The sequence below is a fragment of the Stegostoma tigrinum genome, chromosome 36, assembly GCF_030684315.1.
Source record: "Stegostoma tigrinum isolate sSteTig4 chromosome 36, sSteTig4.hap1, whole genome shotgun sequence".
Taxonomy (NCBI): domain Eukaryota; kingdom Metazoa; phylum Chordata; class Chondrichthyes; order Orectolobiformes; family Stegostomatidae; genus Stegostoma; species Stegostoma tigrinum.
In genome coordinates, this window is record NC_081389.1 from 10,253,562 (window position 1) to 10,271,807 (window position 18,246).

The following is an 18,246-nucleotide window of genomic DNA, read 5'->3' on the forward strand; positions in this document are numbered from 1 at the left end:
CATGGAGTTTGAACCTTCTTCCCTTCACCTGACACCAATGGAGTTTTTTTAAAACAAAAACAAAGCTGCTGGAAAAGCTCAACAGGTGTGGCAGCATCTGTGAAGGAGAAAACAGAGTTAACATTTCAGGACCAGTGACCCTTCCTCAGGACTGATAGTGGCTGGGAAAACGTCAGTTTATATGCAGAAAATAGGGAGGTGGGTGGGGTTGGGAGTAAACGATAGGATAGAGCCCAAAGCGAGAGAAAGACAGTTGAACGGACAAAGGAGTTGCTAACGATCAGGCTGGGAGGGTGAATAGCTGTTAATGGGGACTGTTAGTGACTAACAGCAGGGGGTGTGTAGTGGCAGGCTGTGTGGTCACAAGGCCTAGTGTGTGGGGTAGGGGGCTGGGACATGGGAGAGTTTAGGCCCTAAAATTATTGAACTCAATATTGAGTCTGGAGGGCTGCAGGGCCCCCAAGAGGAAAATGAGGTGTTGTTCCTCCAGATCGCGTTGGGCTTCACTGGAGCACTGTAGCAAGCCTGAGACAGAGATGTTGGCCAGGGAACAGGGTGGTGCATTGATGGGGCAGGCAACAGGTGGTTCAGGGTCTTTTTAGCAAGCAGAACATAGATGTTCTGCGAAGCGGTTGCCAAGTCTACGCTTCATTTCCCCACAGAGGAGGCCACATTGTGAGCAGCAAATGAATTAGACCAGATTCTGGGAAGTGCAGGTGAAGTGTTGCTTCACCCGGAAGGTATGTTTGGCCCCTTGGATACTGGGGAAGGAGGGGATAAATGTGCTGTTTATTTTAATGGGAGTGTTTAAAAATTCATTTGTGGGATGTATGTATTGCTGGCTAACCAGCATTTATTACCCATCCCTCGTTGCCCTTAAAGAGACTTTGTAGTAATTGGTACAACTGAATGGCCTGCTAGCCCATTTCAGAAGGCAATTCAGAGTCAACCAAATTTTGTGGGCTTGGAGTCACATGTGGGCCAGACCAGACAAGGATGGCAGTTTTCTTCCTTAAAGGACATTAGTAGACCAGATGGGTTTTTCCGACAATCGACAATGGATTCACGGTCATCAGTAGATTCTTAATTCCAGATTATTTTAAATTGAATTCAAATTCCACCATCTACCATGGAGGGATTTGATCCCAGGTCCCCGAAGCATTAGCTGAGTTTATGGATATACAGTCTAGCAATAGTATCACTAGATCATCACCTTCCCAGGTAGATGCCCTTAAGCAGTACATACCCAATTCTATCTCTCTAATCAGGTCAGCCTTACGATCCTTTGTGAACTGAGGATATCACCTAATAAGGGGGTGAAACGTCTGCTATCAAACCTCTCAGCTCGATAAACGTATCTACAATCAGCATCCGAGCTCCAAATCTTTGCTCAAACCCTGAATATGAGGAATCCAGATTTGACTTTCTGGAAGGGCCTGCTTCACCCAGCGAAGAGATCAATCACTGCGGATTTAAAGTGAGTAGTAGAGATGACACAGGGGAAAATGTTTCCGCCCAGTGTGTTGCAAGAGTCTGAAGAAGGGTCCCGACCTGAAAGGTCAGCATTCCTGCCCCTCTGATGCTTTCTGGCCTGCTGTGTTCATCCAGCTCTACACTGTGTTATCCCTGAAGTTCACTGCTTGGTCTGGTGGTGGGATCAAATCTTTCAACCCATTTAAGTGGTAAGATGTGTACCTGAAGCACAGCTGCTTGAAGGACTGCTAGGAGGTGGCTATGAGGGGAATAAATATGGTAGAAGCAGGGAGGTTGTTTCCAGTGGTAGGTGGAACTAGAAGCAGGGGGCATAGCCTCAAAATAAGGGGGAGCAGATTTAGAACATAGAACACAGACCAGTACAGCACAGTGCAGGCCCTTCGGCCACGATGTTGTGTCGAACTTTTACTCTAATCCTAAGGTCTATCTAACCTCCACCCTTACCTTATACTATCATCCATATGCCTATCTAATTGCTTTTTAAATGCCCCTAATGAGGCCGACTCCACTACCCTCTCCAGCAATGTATTCCACGTCCCGACCACTCTCTGAGTAAAGAACCTACCTTTGATGTCTCCCCTATATCTACCTCCACTCACTTTAATACTATGCCCCCTCATAATAGCTACCTCCACCCTAGGAAAAAGCCTCTGGGTGTCTACTCTATCTATACCTCTGATCATTTTGTTCACCTGTATCAAGTCATTTAGGACTAAATTGAGGAGGAATTTCTTCACCCAAAGGATTGTGAATTTCTGGAATGCCCTGCCTGTGAAGAATTTGAGGCTACCTTGTTGAATACTTTTAAAGGAAAGATAAGTAGATTTTTGAACAGTAAAGTGGAGCTGAGTCCACAAAAAGATCGCCATGGCCTTATTGAATACTGGAGTGGGTTTGACGGGCCAGACAGCCTACTCCTGCTCCTATTTCTTGTGTCCTCATGATTCGAATAGATGGTAAGCTTTCTTTTTCCCATCTGGTGCGGACACAGCTGCTTGAACGATCTTATTCGTCGTTGTCCCGTTTCCATGCTTCAATTTTCAACCTCCAGTATACAAAGTGGAATAGTTAGAGCTGGATATGGGATTTCTGAGCAACAATAAAACTGTGCCAAACGGTATACCTTTATCTCAAAGATTGTTGCACCTGATCATTGGATATCAACTCTGACCCCCTCAGTACTCCACTGTAGGGTCAAGAAGCATCTTGGTTTCAATTTCTGGAGTGGGACTTGATCTCATAAACATCTAAGCTGAAGACAAGCTTTCTACTGCCTGGCTGACAGTGCATAGAGATGGAGGAAGACCTTGGAATTCCACCACTATTAAGAAATTTAACAAATCGCACTTAATCTGAGTAGTTATTCTTGCATTTAATCCATGATCCATGTTATGCTTTCCTCACAGCTAGTATGCAATGTGCCTTGATGCTCATGATGCCACCATTCTGACTTGCCATTTGACCTGGTGGTATAAAGGCTTCAGTCTTCATCTTACTGGGGTCACTTGTTGCATGACATGCTGTTTATAGTTGAATTGCTCAGCACCAGTCCAGATTTGGCAGTGCCTGTGACACTGATAACTGTAGCTATTAGGAGCTGTAATAAACACCTACTGAATCTTTCAGTAATATGCTATCTGCATCTAGTTCTTGTTCGGGGAGCTGACATCAGTATCAACTTATCAGATGCAAATATTCAGTGAAGATGGAAGGCCATCTGTTGAATTCTCTATGACAGAATGCTGATGAGGCCAAATCACTGAACATATCCAGAAAAGAGATGGATCAACCTTCAGATTTTAAGGCATCAAGGGATATGGATAGAAAATGGGAACATGGCATCAAAATAAAGGATCGGCCATGATTGTATTGAAAGGTGGAGCAAATTGGAAAGACTGAATAGTTTCTTCCTGTTCCCATTTCTATGTTTAATTACTGCTCCTTTGGCAGATTGTGAGGGCAGATCAGATCTGGGATGATGGTGGTATCCATTTGTAAAGAAGACACTCCCAGCTCCCAGATATCATGTTATTACGCACCACCCGAAAATAATTCGGACAAACATGGAAAATTGGAAGGTGTAGCATTCGGACTGAAAATATAAAGCTGGGTTTCGGGGAGTGGATAAATTCAGGTCATCAGTCGCAAATTGTGAATGCTGACCGTTCTGGTTTGCTGATATTGCTCTGGATTTCTGGGTCAAAGTTTGTGATCTCCTTCCTATACAGCATTGTAGATCCATCTACAGCACATGGGCTGCAGCGTTTCAAGAGGCAGCTCACCACCACCTTCTCAAGGGCAACTGGAAATGTCCTAATGCTCTGAAAGGATGAAAGCAAGAGCTTGAAGAAAACGGGAAATCAAAAACCATTTTAGAATCACCAGTGGGTGAACCATCATTAATTTCAGAGCTCCACATAGCCAACTACATACTATTTGAGGGCACATTTTAATGTAGGCAACATGACAAGCAATGCTCCCACAAACAGCAATAACAGCAATTATATCGATCGAGTGATGAATATTAGTGAAGATTTCAGGGAGACTGTCTCTTCTTTCAGTCACAGGGTCTTTTGGCAGGTAAATGGGGCCTTCAGTTAACGTCCCTTTTTCTTTTCAACTAGAAAACATTTTATTTGCACATTTCCATTACAAAATGTTTATTTCTGAGGGATAAACCTGGAGGTGTGAGTGGCACTGATGCCAGCACTGCCATTGCTTGGCAGGCTTGTAGGTGACTGTGTCGATCCTGTGCCGTTAGGCGATGTGTTCTGTCCTTTTTCACTTGCAGAGGGGTGTTGTCACTGAGGTGCTGAAATTTCTCCTTCACACAGCTCGTTGGTAAACAGCTCGGGGTCCTCCCTGAGTGTTTTTTTTTAAAGTAAGACAAAAGAATCATGAGTGGGCTGGGTCACGCTTGCACAGGCCCAGAGGCTTTAGTTCTGCTTTCAGTGAGTTGGTAGGTTTTTGCTGGCTGCTGGAGCTGAAGGCTCTCTGTTGCTAGTGTGAAGTCCTCAACAGTGAAGCTACCTCTTAAAAATCAAAACAGTCATATTATTTCTTTCTAAAAGACTTTTGTCTGCAACGGTAGTAGATTCGCCATCTTTAGGTACATTTAAATCGTCATTGGACAAGCATATGGACGTACATGGAATAGTGTAGGTTAGATGGGCTTGAGATCGGAATGACAGGTCGGCACAGCATCGAGGGCCAAAGGGCCTGTACTGTGCTGTAATGTTCTATGTTCTATGACTGGAGAGAGACAGTGTGTGAGAATAATAACCGTGTTGCCAAAGAGTGTGTTTGTGGGATGCTGCCTAGATTGGAACTGTTGTTGTCTAAATAATACACTATGGGCTAAGTGTTTCAATTGACTAGAGTTATTCTTTCTGTTGTGTTTTAACTGTGTTGTAAGAATAAAGCGTGTTTTGATTAAAGCCTAGTAGTGGACCAGTTGAATCACGTCTGGAAGCTAGGTCTAGGCTCTCCATAATGTGTATGGTGTGTGTGTGTGTGTGTGTGTGTGTGTGTGTGTGTGTGTGTGTGTGTGTGTGTGTGTGTGTGTGTGTGTGTGTGTGTGTGTGTAAGTGTAAGGTTTTGTGGCTATACACAACCAGTTTGCTGCCAACTATTTCTGGGAGGATAAACATATCCCAAACGTAAGCCTCAACAACTTGCAGATTCTCCATTGGAGAAGCTTCTTTTTGCTGAACCTTCTCAGGACGTTCTGTTGTGTGCAGTACAGCCCTTTGTTTGTGCAGCTCTGTCGACAAGCCTAATACAACAGCTCGAGAGACAGATTGAGGAGATGATCCAGTTCAGCTGTAGGTAAACCTCCTGAAAGTTTTTTATATATGGTAATAGAGTCATACAGTATGGAAACATAACCTTCAGTCCAACCAGACCATGCCAAACATAATTCCAAACTGAACTAGTTCCATCTGCTTGTTCCTGGCCCATTCCTCCAAACTTTTCCTATTCATGTACTTACTAAGTATCTTTCAAACATTGTAACTGTGCACAAATTCATCACGGCCTCAGGAAGTTCATTTCACATGTAACCTGCCTTCTGTGTAAAACATTTGTCCCTTTTTCAAATCTCTCTCTGCTCACCTTAAAAATGTGCCACCTAGCCTTGGAATCTCCCATCCTAGGGAAATGACCAGTAACCACATCCATACACCTCCGGAGTTTATCATCCTCTACAACGTAACCTCCAGTTAAAAATGCCCCAACCAATCAGCCCCTCTTTATAACTCAAGCCTTCCATACCTGGCAACATATATTTTGTTCTCTTTGTGTGTAGGTGTTGGGATGTTATGTTCCAGCTGAACAGGACATTTGTTAGGCCATTATTGGAACACTGTGTTCAATTCTGATTTCACTGCAATAGGAAGGATGTTGTTAAAAATGAAAGTGTTCAGAAAAGATATACAAGAATGTTGCCCTGTTGGAGGGTTCGAGCTATAGACAGAGGCTGAGTAAGCTCTGGCTATTTTCCCTGGAGTATCGGAGGCTGAGGGGGATATTATAGAGGTTTATAAAACCATGAGGGGCCAAAACAAGAGGGCATAGTTTTAAGGTGAGAGGAGAAAGATGTAAAAGGGACCTAAGGGGCAACTTTTTCACGCAGAGGGTGGTGTGTGTATGGAATGATCTGCCAGAGGAAGTGGTGGAGGCTGGTACAATTACAACATTTAAAAGCCATCTGGATGGGTACCTGAATAGCAGGGGTTTCGAGGGATATGGGCCAAATGCTGGCGAGTGAGACTAGATTAATCTAGGATATCTGGTTGGGTTAGACGAGTTGAACTGAAGGGTCTGCTTCCGTGCTGTACAGTTCTATGACTTCATGATTGGCTATTTTCTCTTAGTCTCTGTGGAAAGGACAGATCTCTGTGCTTTATCTGATAAGAAGCAGCTTCAAGACAGCAACTATATTTCAGTATTGCACTGGAACATCAGGAGAGGGTTTTACATGCAAACCCTGAACTGGGGCTTGTGCCCAGCGCCCTCTGATTTAGAGATGCTACCAGCTGTGTCACAACTGACAGGTTTACAAAAATGGAGACAGTCATTCATCAGGCTAGCCTTAAATGCTCCTGCTTCCTGCTTTCTGAAGATAGTCGCAAGTGGTTGGACTGAAGACGGATTGATGGAGATGGGATATGGATCAATCTTGATTTCACTGAATGGTGGAACAGGCTAGTGGTGATGTGAATCAAACAGGGTCTCATCTTACCATTTCTGAAGAAGGGTCCAGATCCCAAACATCAGCTTTCCTGCTCCACTGATGCTCCTTGGCGTGCTGTGATCATTCAGCTCTATACCTTGTTATCTCTTACCTGATGTAACAATGCTTTCTATTCTTCCATGATGTATGTGGCAATGCTGTGGTGTTAAAAGACGTGTTTTGTCCTTGTTTCGTTTAGAGAGAGAGAGAGAGAGTGAGTGAGATTGGGAGAAAGGTGAAAAGCAGACTATGAGAAGATAAACAACTTGTGAGGCCTTGGTTTTTTTTTTAAAGTTAAAATAATAGAAGCAGCCTGAGTAGGTGTGGTCAAGCTCTCAAAGATCCAGGATTTTTGGTTCAGCTTTCAGCAGTTGTTTCTGGGCTCTCAGCATGGTTGGAAGGCATTGAATCTCTCCTAACCACTTTTTCTCTCAGTATTGGCTTTTGATGTTCTTTCCTTCTGGATTGGAGTACTGTGTGTGAGACAATCTGTTTTCTAAATTTGCCTTTTTGCCAAAGGTATGCTTATGACATGTTACTATAGTATACCAGTTACTGTTTAGTAGTAAAATAACCTATTATTCTGCAAAGTTTTACCATAGAATTGTTATTCCAAGTTCCTCTTTCTTTTGTTGTATTTTAACTTCAGTGTTTGATTAAATGAATTTGCCTAACATCAAGCAGTGTGGTGGCATGGTGGCTCAGTGGGTAACATTGTTGTCTCACAGCGCCAGGGAGTTGGGCTCAGTCCCAGGGCGATGAATCTGGGTGGGGTGCTCTTCAGGCAGTCAGGGCAGGCTTGATGGGCCAAATGACCTGTTTCTGCAATGTTGTGAATCTGTTTGACCAATCAAATCGTATCAGGAACTGAGCATCTGAAACTTATTTTTAAAATTACAAAAAGTTGGGGTTTAGGCTATCTTCTAAATATTGTTTGAGGGGTCTGCTCTGGTCCACAATAGGTAACTCATCAAAAAAGAGTCAAATGATCTATTGCTGTTCCGATGTTCACAAGCACGTTCTTTGTTGGTTTAATAAACAAGAGGGATGGATGTCACTGTAATTTCAAGAGGCTTTGGAAGTGTGTCAATATTTGCAGGAGGGTATCTTGTAGAAAGGTTTGAAGCTTAACGGGCGGCCTCAGTAAAGAAAACGTTTATTTGGAAACACACTCCAAATTTAACCTCACCTTCTCGAGTCGTCTCAAACATCAGAGGCTATTTCGTAATCTTGTCTTTTTGTGGCTGTACTGCTGCTCATTATTAATGAGTCCGGGTTATAATCCAACAGGTTGATTTAAAATCACAAGCTTTTGGAGCAGCCAGAAAATCAATCACTCAATCATGCACAGGCTCATAAACTAGTGTCTGATGCTTCCTTCAATAAATATTTCAGCATTTCACTTGGCTTTATCATTTTGCATTGCAGAATATTCCTACTTATGAGGCACGCTTGCAATTAATGAGGTGTCGTCAAATTAATTGGACTCTGGTGACCGCGTTTTCGCATGTCTATTATTTATCTGAAGGAAGAAATTAAATAACACGACTGCAATTCCTGAAATGTTACTTTTCTTGTTTGTGCATTAGCATCAATCTGTGAAGGCTCCTTCCCCAGACTCTCTGCAGACTGGTGACTCAGTTGAAAAGCTGTTATTTTAGCAACTTATTCATTTTACATATGGAATTGCCATCTAAAATTGTCTCTTTCAATCTCATCAACAATTGCTTAACTGTTAAGGAAGTGAAGCCTCTTGTGTCTCAGTGGTAGCATCCCTACCTCTGAATCAGAAGGTCTGCATTCATAGACTCATAGACCCATACAGCAAGAAAACTGTCGTTTCAGACCAACCAGTCTATGCTGACCATAACCTCAAACTAAACCAGTCATACCTGTCTGTTCCCAACCCATATCTCTCCAAATATTTCCTATTCATGTACTTATCCAAATCTCTTTTAATTGTTGTAATTGATCCCATATCCAACACTTCCTTGAAGTTTATTCTACATGGAAACCACCCTCTGATGCCACTAATGTTTTGTTTTAAATCTCACTCCTCTCACCCCCTCACCTTGAAATCCCCCATCCTAGGGAGAAGACAACTACACTATCTATCCATACCGCTCATTGTTTTATAAACTTTTATAAAGTTGCCTCTCAACCACCTATGGAAAAATGTCCCGCCTATCCAGAGATTGTAAGAGCTGCCGATGCTGGAGTCTGAGGTAACACAGCATGGGACTGGAGGAACACAGCAGGCCAAGCAGCATCAGAGGAGCAGGAAAGCTGACGTTACGGGTTAGGACCCTTCTTCAGAAATGATTAAAGGTCCCGACCTGAAATAGCAGCTTTCTTGCTCCTCTGATGCTGCCTGGCCTGCTGTGTCCCACCTATCTGCCCTTTCTTTATAAGCTGAACCTTCCATACCCAGCAGCAAACAGGTCAATCTCTTCTGAACTGTCTCCAGGTTAATATTATTCTTAAAGGCCCACGTATGCCAAAGGATGGTTTAAAAATAATTATTGTCAGGCGATCCAGTTGCAATCGGATTCTGTGAAAAAGAGATATAAAGTCTGAAACTTGAAATCAGTTGCTGAGGGGGAACTAAATTTTAAACCAGGCATGCAAGAACTGGTCAACTTTCAAAGGACTTTTTTCAAATGTACATACCCATAGTTTGTGTCAAACAGGAGCATAAGAAGACTATCTGGAATGTTCCAGAATAAACATTCTTATCTCTCCAGATCTGGAATGCATAATATCAACACTGCGGGATGAATATTGGCCGGGATTCCAGGAAGCCCTCCACTTGGTACCAATACTTCGGCATATTTTTCAATCTGACATTGGTAATTTATTTTGCGCCTTTACATTCACTTATAATTGCAAGAGCACAAAAGGCTGTTAAAAACTGATATCCTGAAAACAAACTCAGTTTTTGTCATTTGATCAGAGCTGTGAAGCTGCAGCAATCCTTTCTAGAGGCCAAACAGGAAGCGGGGTGACCCTGGGTATGTTTAGAATCCCTACAGTACGGAAACAGGCCATTCAGCCCATCGAGTCCACACTGACCCTCTGAAGACCTCCCAACCAGACCCACACCCCCGTCCTATTCCTGTAACCCTGCATTTTCTGCCGCCCATCCACCTGGCCTGCGCATCTTTGAACTGTAGGAGGAAACTGGAGGAAAGCTGCGCAGGCATGGGGAGAATGTGCCAACTCCAGCACACAGTCACCCGAGGGTGGGATTGAACCCTGTGAGCCGGCGGTGCGAACCCACTGAGCCACCGTGCCGCCCTACATCTGTCGTTGGATGGTGGGTGCCATGGATTGATGGTGGGTGAGCAAGGCCACACACATCTCCCAGCAGGAATAGCTATAAAAATATCACAGACACTACAGGGCACCAGGTCTACTTATTTGCCCTGAGTCTGTAAGAGCTGGTAAGAAGTCCACACCTTTTTATACAAAAAGGAAAGGAGCACTAGATGCCACAAACCTGAAATGGAAAGAGAAACTGCTGGAGTAGCTCTGTGGGTCTGGCAGCATCCATGGAGCGAGAAACAAAGTTAATGTTTCAAGTCCAGCTTTTTTCAAACCTGATCTTCACATCTTTTTTAAACTTCACACATTGACCTGAAAGGATAGTAGCAATTGCTATGCTGTGCAAGTGACAGATGTGTTGAAAAGTGAGTGAGCTATTCATGGTCTTAAGGTGTCTTCGTAGGGTGGCAATGGAGGGAAGGTGTCTCCCGATGGGAGAATGGAGAAGTAGGGTTCACTCTTTAAAAATCAGGGATTACCCATTTAATACAGAGATGAGATAAAATGTTTTCCTTTTGAGAATCATGAGTCTTCAGCGTTCAGCTCAAAGAGTCTGCTTTGCTATTCAATGAGATCTTCAGATAATCTGATAATCTTCAGATCCCTCTTCCTGCACTTTCCCCATATCCCTTGATTACCTGACAAACTAAATGTCTATCTCAGCATTGAATATCCAAAATGGCACAGTCCCTTGCACTCTTGCATAAAAATACCAGATTCACTAGCTTCCAAGAGAAGAAATTTCTCTACATCTCTCACTTAAATGTGCATCCCCTTATACCAGGTGATGTCCTGTAGACGTACAAGGAGAAACAACCTTCAAATAATCACCCTGTCAGGTCCTCGAAGAACCTTGTACATTTCAATGATGTGGAGGTGCCGCTGTTAGACTGGGATCGACAAGGTCAGAAATTACACGACACCAGGTTATAGTCCAACAGGTTTATTTGAAATCACAAGCTTTGGGAACCTCAGTTCTTCTTCAAGTGTTAGTCAGATGAGGTAGAATTTGTAAGTAAAAGATCAAAGGCTCGCACTATTGATGAGAATGTACAAAACAAACCTAAGATCGTCTAGAAGGTTTAATTGATTAATGTCTACCTGGAAATCCCCAAATTCCTTTCAAGTCCTGAGAGAACTAAATGTTTTATTAGAGTAAAGAAGAGATGACATTTTAGGTCAAACAACGCATGTTGGGGGTGAGGCCTTATTTAGAATCTGTTTGTGTTTTGGTTTGGAGTTAGATTGGTTTTATTTTTTATTATAAAATGCCACATTGACTGTGGAAGTTGTGTGCTCTTTGAACAAAATAAAATGTATCTGCAAATATAAATTCACCCCATAGATTCATGTGAATGTGTGTGTGTGTAAGCGTGTGTGTGTGTGTGTGTGTGTGTGTGTGTGTGTGTGTGTGTGAGTGTACGTGTGTGTGTGTGTGTGTGTGTGTGTGTTTGTGTGAGTGTGTGTGTGTGTGTGTGTGTGTGTGTGTGTAAGAGAGAGTACAGGGGTCTCCTATAGTGCAACATGAACCCTAGATCCCATTTGAGGCCATCCTCATGAACTGAGCTTGGCCGCCAGCCTCTGCATGGTAACTCTGCATTTTTGTGTTTCCCCATGTTTGCCTTGGAGGACGTTTATCCAAAGATCAGTGGCCAAATGTCCTTGACCATGGAAATGTTCTCCCACTGGCTGTGTGGTGTTGTGCTGGATGTTGTCATGAAGGTTGTGTTGTTTGCTGCAAACAATGGTCTGTTTAATGTTTGGTGGTTGTTTGAAGGCAAGAAGTGGAGTCATGGGAAAGATCTTGGCGAGATGCTCGTCGTCATCGATAATGTGTTGAAGGCTATAAAGAACATGGCATCATTTTTCTGCTCCCGGAAAGTACTGGACAATGAAGAGTCCCCTGTTGGATATATCCTGTGTTTCTCACTGTGGCATGTTGGAACTGGTGATCAATGAGTTGAGCATCATACCCTGTTCCTATAAAGGTGTCCCTCAACACCCTCAGGTGTCAGTCTCACTCCGCCTCGTCCAAACAGCTCCTGTGTATGTGTAGGGCTTGTCCATAGGGGATGGCTTCTTTAGCATGTTTAGGGTGGAAGCGAGAGAAGTACAGCATTGCGAGGGTGTCCATGGGTTTGCAGTAGGGTAAAGTACTGAGGTGCCCATCCCTAATGGAGATGCATGCGTCCAAGAATGAGACTGATTGTAAATAGTAGTCCAGGGTAAGCTTGATGGTGGGATTAAACTTGTTGATATCAGTGTGTAGTTATTTCAGTGATTCCTTACCATGAGTCCAAAGGAAGAAAACGTTTCAAAGTATCTGGTGTATAGTGTTGGTCAGGAGCTTCACAGCCTTCAACACATTATCAATGGCAATCAACCCTGTCATGGCAAAGTCTGCAAGACATATCAGAGTATTGACATGGATACTAACATCACACGTGGGAACACCACCCACCACACGTATACAGATACTCATGTGACTTGGCCAATGTTGTCTCTCTTATACACTTGAGGCAAGGATCCCTAAGGCATGGTATTTTGGCAAAACCAGGCAGATGGTATGACAACGGCTGAATGGACACCGGGCAACAATCGCCAGACAGGCATGTTCCCTCCCAGTGGTGGATCACTTCAGCGGTCAAGGACATTCAGTCTCTGATCTTCAGATAAACGTCCTCCAATACTGACTTTGGGAAACACAACATCACAGACGCTGATAGCTAAGTTCAGTACTCATGAGGATGGCCTCAACCCGCATCTTGAGTTCATTTTGCACTACAGGTGACCCACACCACACTGTACACAATCACACACACACACTCTCTCTTTCTTTCTACAACAAACATACTCTCATCCACATGCACACATACACTCTCTCCCTCACAAACACAGAATCTCTCCCCCTCACCCACACAAACACGTGCACTCTCTCTCCCCCTTACACACACAGTCTCTCTCTCTCCCCTCCCTTCACTCACACAAACACGCAAACACACACACACACAAACACACACACACACACACACACACACACACACACACACACACACACACACACACACACACACACACACGTGAATCTACGGGGTTAACTTGTATTTGCAGATATTTTTTATTTTGTTCAAAGAGCACACAATTTAAAGACAGTCGATTAACATGGCATTTTATAAATTCCTACTTTGGAAACAAAACCAGTCTGACTCCAAACTAAATCACAATCAGATTCTAAACAAGGCCTCACACCCAACAAGCATTGCCTGACCTGAAATGTCAACTCTTCTCTAACTGCCAAAGCCTTTGATTCTCTCAGGACAGTGACTTGAAATGAATTCAGCAATTTACATATACACATTAATCAATTAAAACCTTCCAAATGATTAAAGATTTAACGGGATCTTAGGTTTGATTCATACATCCCCATCAATGGTGTGAACGTTTGATATTTTACTTCAGAATTCTACCTCTCTCACTAACACCTGAAGAAGGGGGCATGCTGGCTCAGTGGTTAGCACTACTGCCTCACAGTGCTAGAGACCTGGGCTCAATTCCACCCTTGGGGTAACTGTCTGTATGGAGTTTGTACGTTCTCCCCATGTCGTGTGTGGGTTTCCTCCGGGTGCTCCAGTTTCCTCCCACAGTCCAAAGATGTGCAGGCTAGGTGAATTGGCCGTACTAAATTGCCTGTAGCGTTCAGGGATGGTTCTGGGTGAGATACTCTGAGGGTCAGTGAGGACTTGCTGAGCTGTAGGGCCTGTTTCCATTCTGTCAGAATTCTATGATTCCTAAAGTTTGTGATTTCGAATAAACTTGTTGGACTATAACCTTGTGTTGTGTTAATTCTTACCTTGTTTCAATAAGGTCACCTCTAATTCGTTTAATCTTCAGTGAATATGGGCCCAACGTCTCATAAGACAGACCCTCGATACCTGGTACCAGCTGAGTAAGCCTTCTTAAACTATCTCCAATACCAGTACACCTTTCCTTAGCTTAGGGGCCCAAAATTGCTCACAATTTTCCACTTATATTCTGACGAGTACCTCGTATAGCTTCAGCAAATCTGCCATACCCTTATACTCTATTCTTTTTGAAATAAAGGCCAACATTCCATTTGTCTTCCCTATTACCTGCTGAACCTGGGTGCAAGCTTTTTACAATTTATGCACAAGAACTCCCCAAGCCCTCTATGCTGTAGCTTTCTGCATTTCTTTCTCCATTTAAATAATATTCAGCTGCTTTATTCTTCCTGGCAGAGGTGCATAGCCTCACATTGGCCCACATTCTATTCTGAATGATAAGATGTTACCCACTCGTTTTATTTGTATATAACCCTTCTCACACTCTTTGGGTTATTCTCATCACTTGCATTCCCACCTGTGTTTGTATCCTGAGAGCATTAAGGTCTTAGATGCCTGGTTACTTATGATCAGTTGGAAACCAGGATACTTTTAATCATCACTAAACTAATACAAAATATTGTGGATGCTGGAAATCTGAAACAAACACAGAGCATGCTGGAGGAACCCAACAGGTCTGGCAGCATCTATGGAGAAAGAAACAGTGTCAATGTTTTGAATCTGGTATGTCCCATTTTCAGAACTGTTGGCTCAAACCATTAACTCTGTTTCTCTCTCCAGATGTTGCCAGACTTCTTGTAGTCCCTCCAGCACTTGGTACGGTGGCTCAGTGGCTAGCACTGCTGCCGCACAGCACCAGTGGCCTGTGTTCAATTCCACCCTTGGGTGACTGTGCAAAGTTTGCATGTTCTCCCTTTACCTGTGTGGGCTTCTGCTTTCCTCCCACAATGCCCAGGGATGTATGGATCAGGTGGATTAGCCACGGGAAACACAGGGATAGGGTATGGATGGATGTTCTTTGAAGAGTAAGTGTTGGGCTGAATGGCCTGTTTTCACACTGTACGGATTCTATTCTATATGTGATGCATTGAGATTGCATACTCTTAAGGCCAAACGTAAACTCTTTTTTTTGTTCAATTTTTTCCCACAGCATTATTTACTTGTGGTTCCTCTCAAAGATAAATAAGATTATCAGAACAACTTTCTTGATCCCTGTCTAGGAGAAAGCTGAAAGAAAAATCCATTCGTACCAATATTTTTTCTAAAGTTTAGTCTTCTTGGAGTCCATGTAATTTGCAATTTGTTTTGGTACAGGGCCACTCTGTAAACTCAACCACATCTGTTTTAGGTAATGGGCTTCACAATACATTAATTGCAGGATACTTGGAGGAACAAAATAAGACTAGCACAGACCTAATAGCTCCTGCCCCTTTCACTGTGTTGCGTTGTTGTCCACTTCACATAATTGGCTTTATGGAAGTTACCCTAGATACTGCATTGGGGTTTATCGCCTATTTTTGAGCTCAAGTCTTGGGAGTCCCATCTGAACCCACAAATTAAATGAGCTGCACACAACATTTGGGACATTTGGATCACAATAAACAAGATTTTTATTTATTTTCATATTTTCCACTACAATGGCTCTCTCTGCCTAAAAATTTGGTGAGATTATGATGTAACCAAGAGATTACACCTTTTATAAACATTTTGCTTGCCCAACTCTCTCTAACCCTTTCTGACATTCTCAATGCTGTTCAGATTGCATCTCGTTCACTAAAGACTAAACTTGGTCTCAAATGCAAAGTTACTTCATGTTTAAAGCTCTTTCGAAATTGGCATTTGGTAAACAAGAAAGCAGTCTTGTCCTCAAGGAGTTTGAAGGTAAACAAATGCCCCAGCTATTAATAATTCCAAGCAGAAGGCTTCAGACAGGCCTGAGAACTGATCTGATGTCAGAGGTCATTGATATGGGAACTCTTTCCCACACCAATAACATCAGTTCCTGGAGCCTGATATACATCTGGGAAATCAAACAGAGCAGATACCATTGGAGATTTTTCCTGATAACGCCTGTACATGAATGGACCTAAAGGCACTACAGCAGTAACTAATGGCCTGTTTTTCACAAAAGGTTGGGGGAGGGCTGTCCTCACTCATGTGGGGCAAAGGCAGAACTAGTTTGTAATATCGGGTAGTTCCTGTCATTTGGCGTCTCAGGAACTTTAAAGGTTTTCTTGTGGAAATTATTAGGTTACACATATATACAGATCTGGAGTTTTCAAAATTTTGCCATTGCATTTCAACGATGAGGATTGATCTGTCGGTGGCTCAGTGGTTAGCACAGCGCCAGGGACCCGGGTTCGATTCCATCCTCGGGCGACTGTCTGTGTGGAGTTTGAACATTTTCCCCGTGTCTGCGTGGGTTTCCTCCGGGTGCTCACATTTCCTCCCACAGTGGGCAAATTAGGTGGATTGCCATGCTAAATTGCCTATTGTACTAGGGGATGTGCAGGCTAAATGGGTTAGCCATGGGAAATACGGGGTTACAGAGATAAGGTAGCGGGGGGATGATCTTTGGTGGTTCAGTGTTGGGCTGAATGTCCTGATTCCACACCATTAGCATCCTATGGAAGATTTGAGTGAAGAGAATAGTGCTACAGGCAGGGCCTGTCATAATCTTAGAATCTCTATACTCTGGAAGCAGGCCATTTGGCCCATTGAATCTGGCTGACCCTTTGAAAAAAAATTCCACCAAACCCAACGTCACCCAAAGAATTCCCTCATTTCCTATGGCTCACCCACCTAACCTGCACATCTTTGGATTGTGGGAGGAAACTGGAGCGTCCGGAGAAAACCCACGCAGACACGGGGAGAATGAGCAAACTCCACACAGTCACCTGTCCACCATCTTCAAGGCATAAGTCAGGAGTGTGATGCAATATTCCCCACTGGTTGGGTGCAGCCCCCAACAACACTCAAGAAGCTTGACACCATCCAAAACAAAGCTGTCCACTTGATTGGTCCCACACCCAAAACCTCCAAAGTTCACTCACTTTATCACTCATACACATTGGCAGCAGAGCGCCACCTGTGAAGCACACTGTTCCAGCTCAATAAACATCCTTTGATATCATCTTCCAAACCCTTGACCTCTCCCTCCCAGAAGGACAGGGGCAACAGATACATGGGAACATTTTCTTCCAGGCCACATACCAACCAGGTTTGGAAATATCACTGTACCTGGGTCGCTGAGTCATAAATCAGCAATTCCCTTCCTAACAGCATTGTGGGTGAGTTTTGAGAAGATTTGTAGCTTGGGTTGAGGTTCTGGACGTGAGTTTGCTCGCTGAGCTGGAAGGCTCGTTTTTAGATGTTTCGTCACCATTCTAGGTGACATCATCAGTGAGCCTCCGGTGAAGCGCTGGTGTTATGACCCACTTTCTATTGGTCTGTTCAGGTTTCCTTGGGTTGGTGATGTCATTTCCTGCGTTGGTGATGTCATTTCCTGTTCTTTTTCTCAGAGGGTGGTAGATGGGCTCCAAATCAATGTGTGTGTTGATGGGGTTCTGGTTGGAATGCCATGCTTCTAGGAATTCTCGTGCATGTCTCTGTTTGGCTTGTCCTAGGATGGATGTGTTGTCCCAATCAAAGTGGTGTCCTTCCTCATCTGTATGTAAGGATACGAGTGATAGTGGGTCATGTCGTTTTGTGGCTAGTTGATGTTCATGTATCCTGGTGGCTAGCTTTCTGCCTGTTTGTCCAATGTAGTGTTTATCACAGCTCTTGCAAGATATTTTGTGGCATTGTGAATATCCATACTTCAAAGGGCTGCTACAGATCAAGAAAGTGGCTTGCTGCCAAATTCTCAGGGGATGAACAATAAATGCTGAGCCTGAGACACTCATGTCCCAGAAACCTTAACAAAAAAATCATTATAGATCCAGCTGTGCTTTTGTGTGATAAATATTTAGGTACATTTGTAGAAACAAGCAAAACAGTTCCCGAGATAGCAATATGTGGAGCTGGATGAAGCAGCATCAGAGGAGCAGGAAGGCTGACCTTTCGGGCCTTCATCAGGCCCAAAACATCAGCTTTCCTGCTCCTAAGATGCTGCTTGTCACTACACCATCATCACAAGATCTATTGCCTTTCATTTAGCTGATCCCCAAACCTTTAAAACTGAGCTGGCGCATTTAAAACTTTATGGTCCCTTTAGATATCATTTGGTGCTGCCACAGATTTGCTAATTCAATTGGGATAAGCAGTTTTCTGAATCTACAAATCCTGAAAGGTCTTAAGTCTTTAAGAGATTCACATCCAGCATATTTAGTGCTA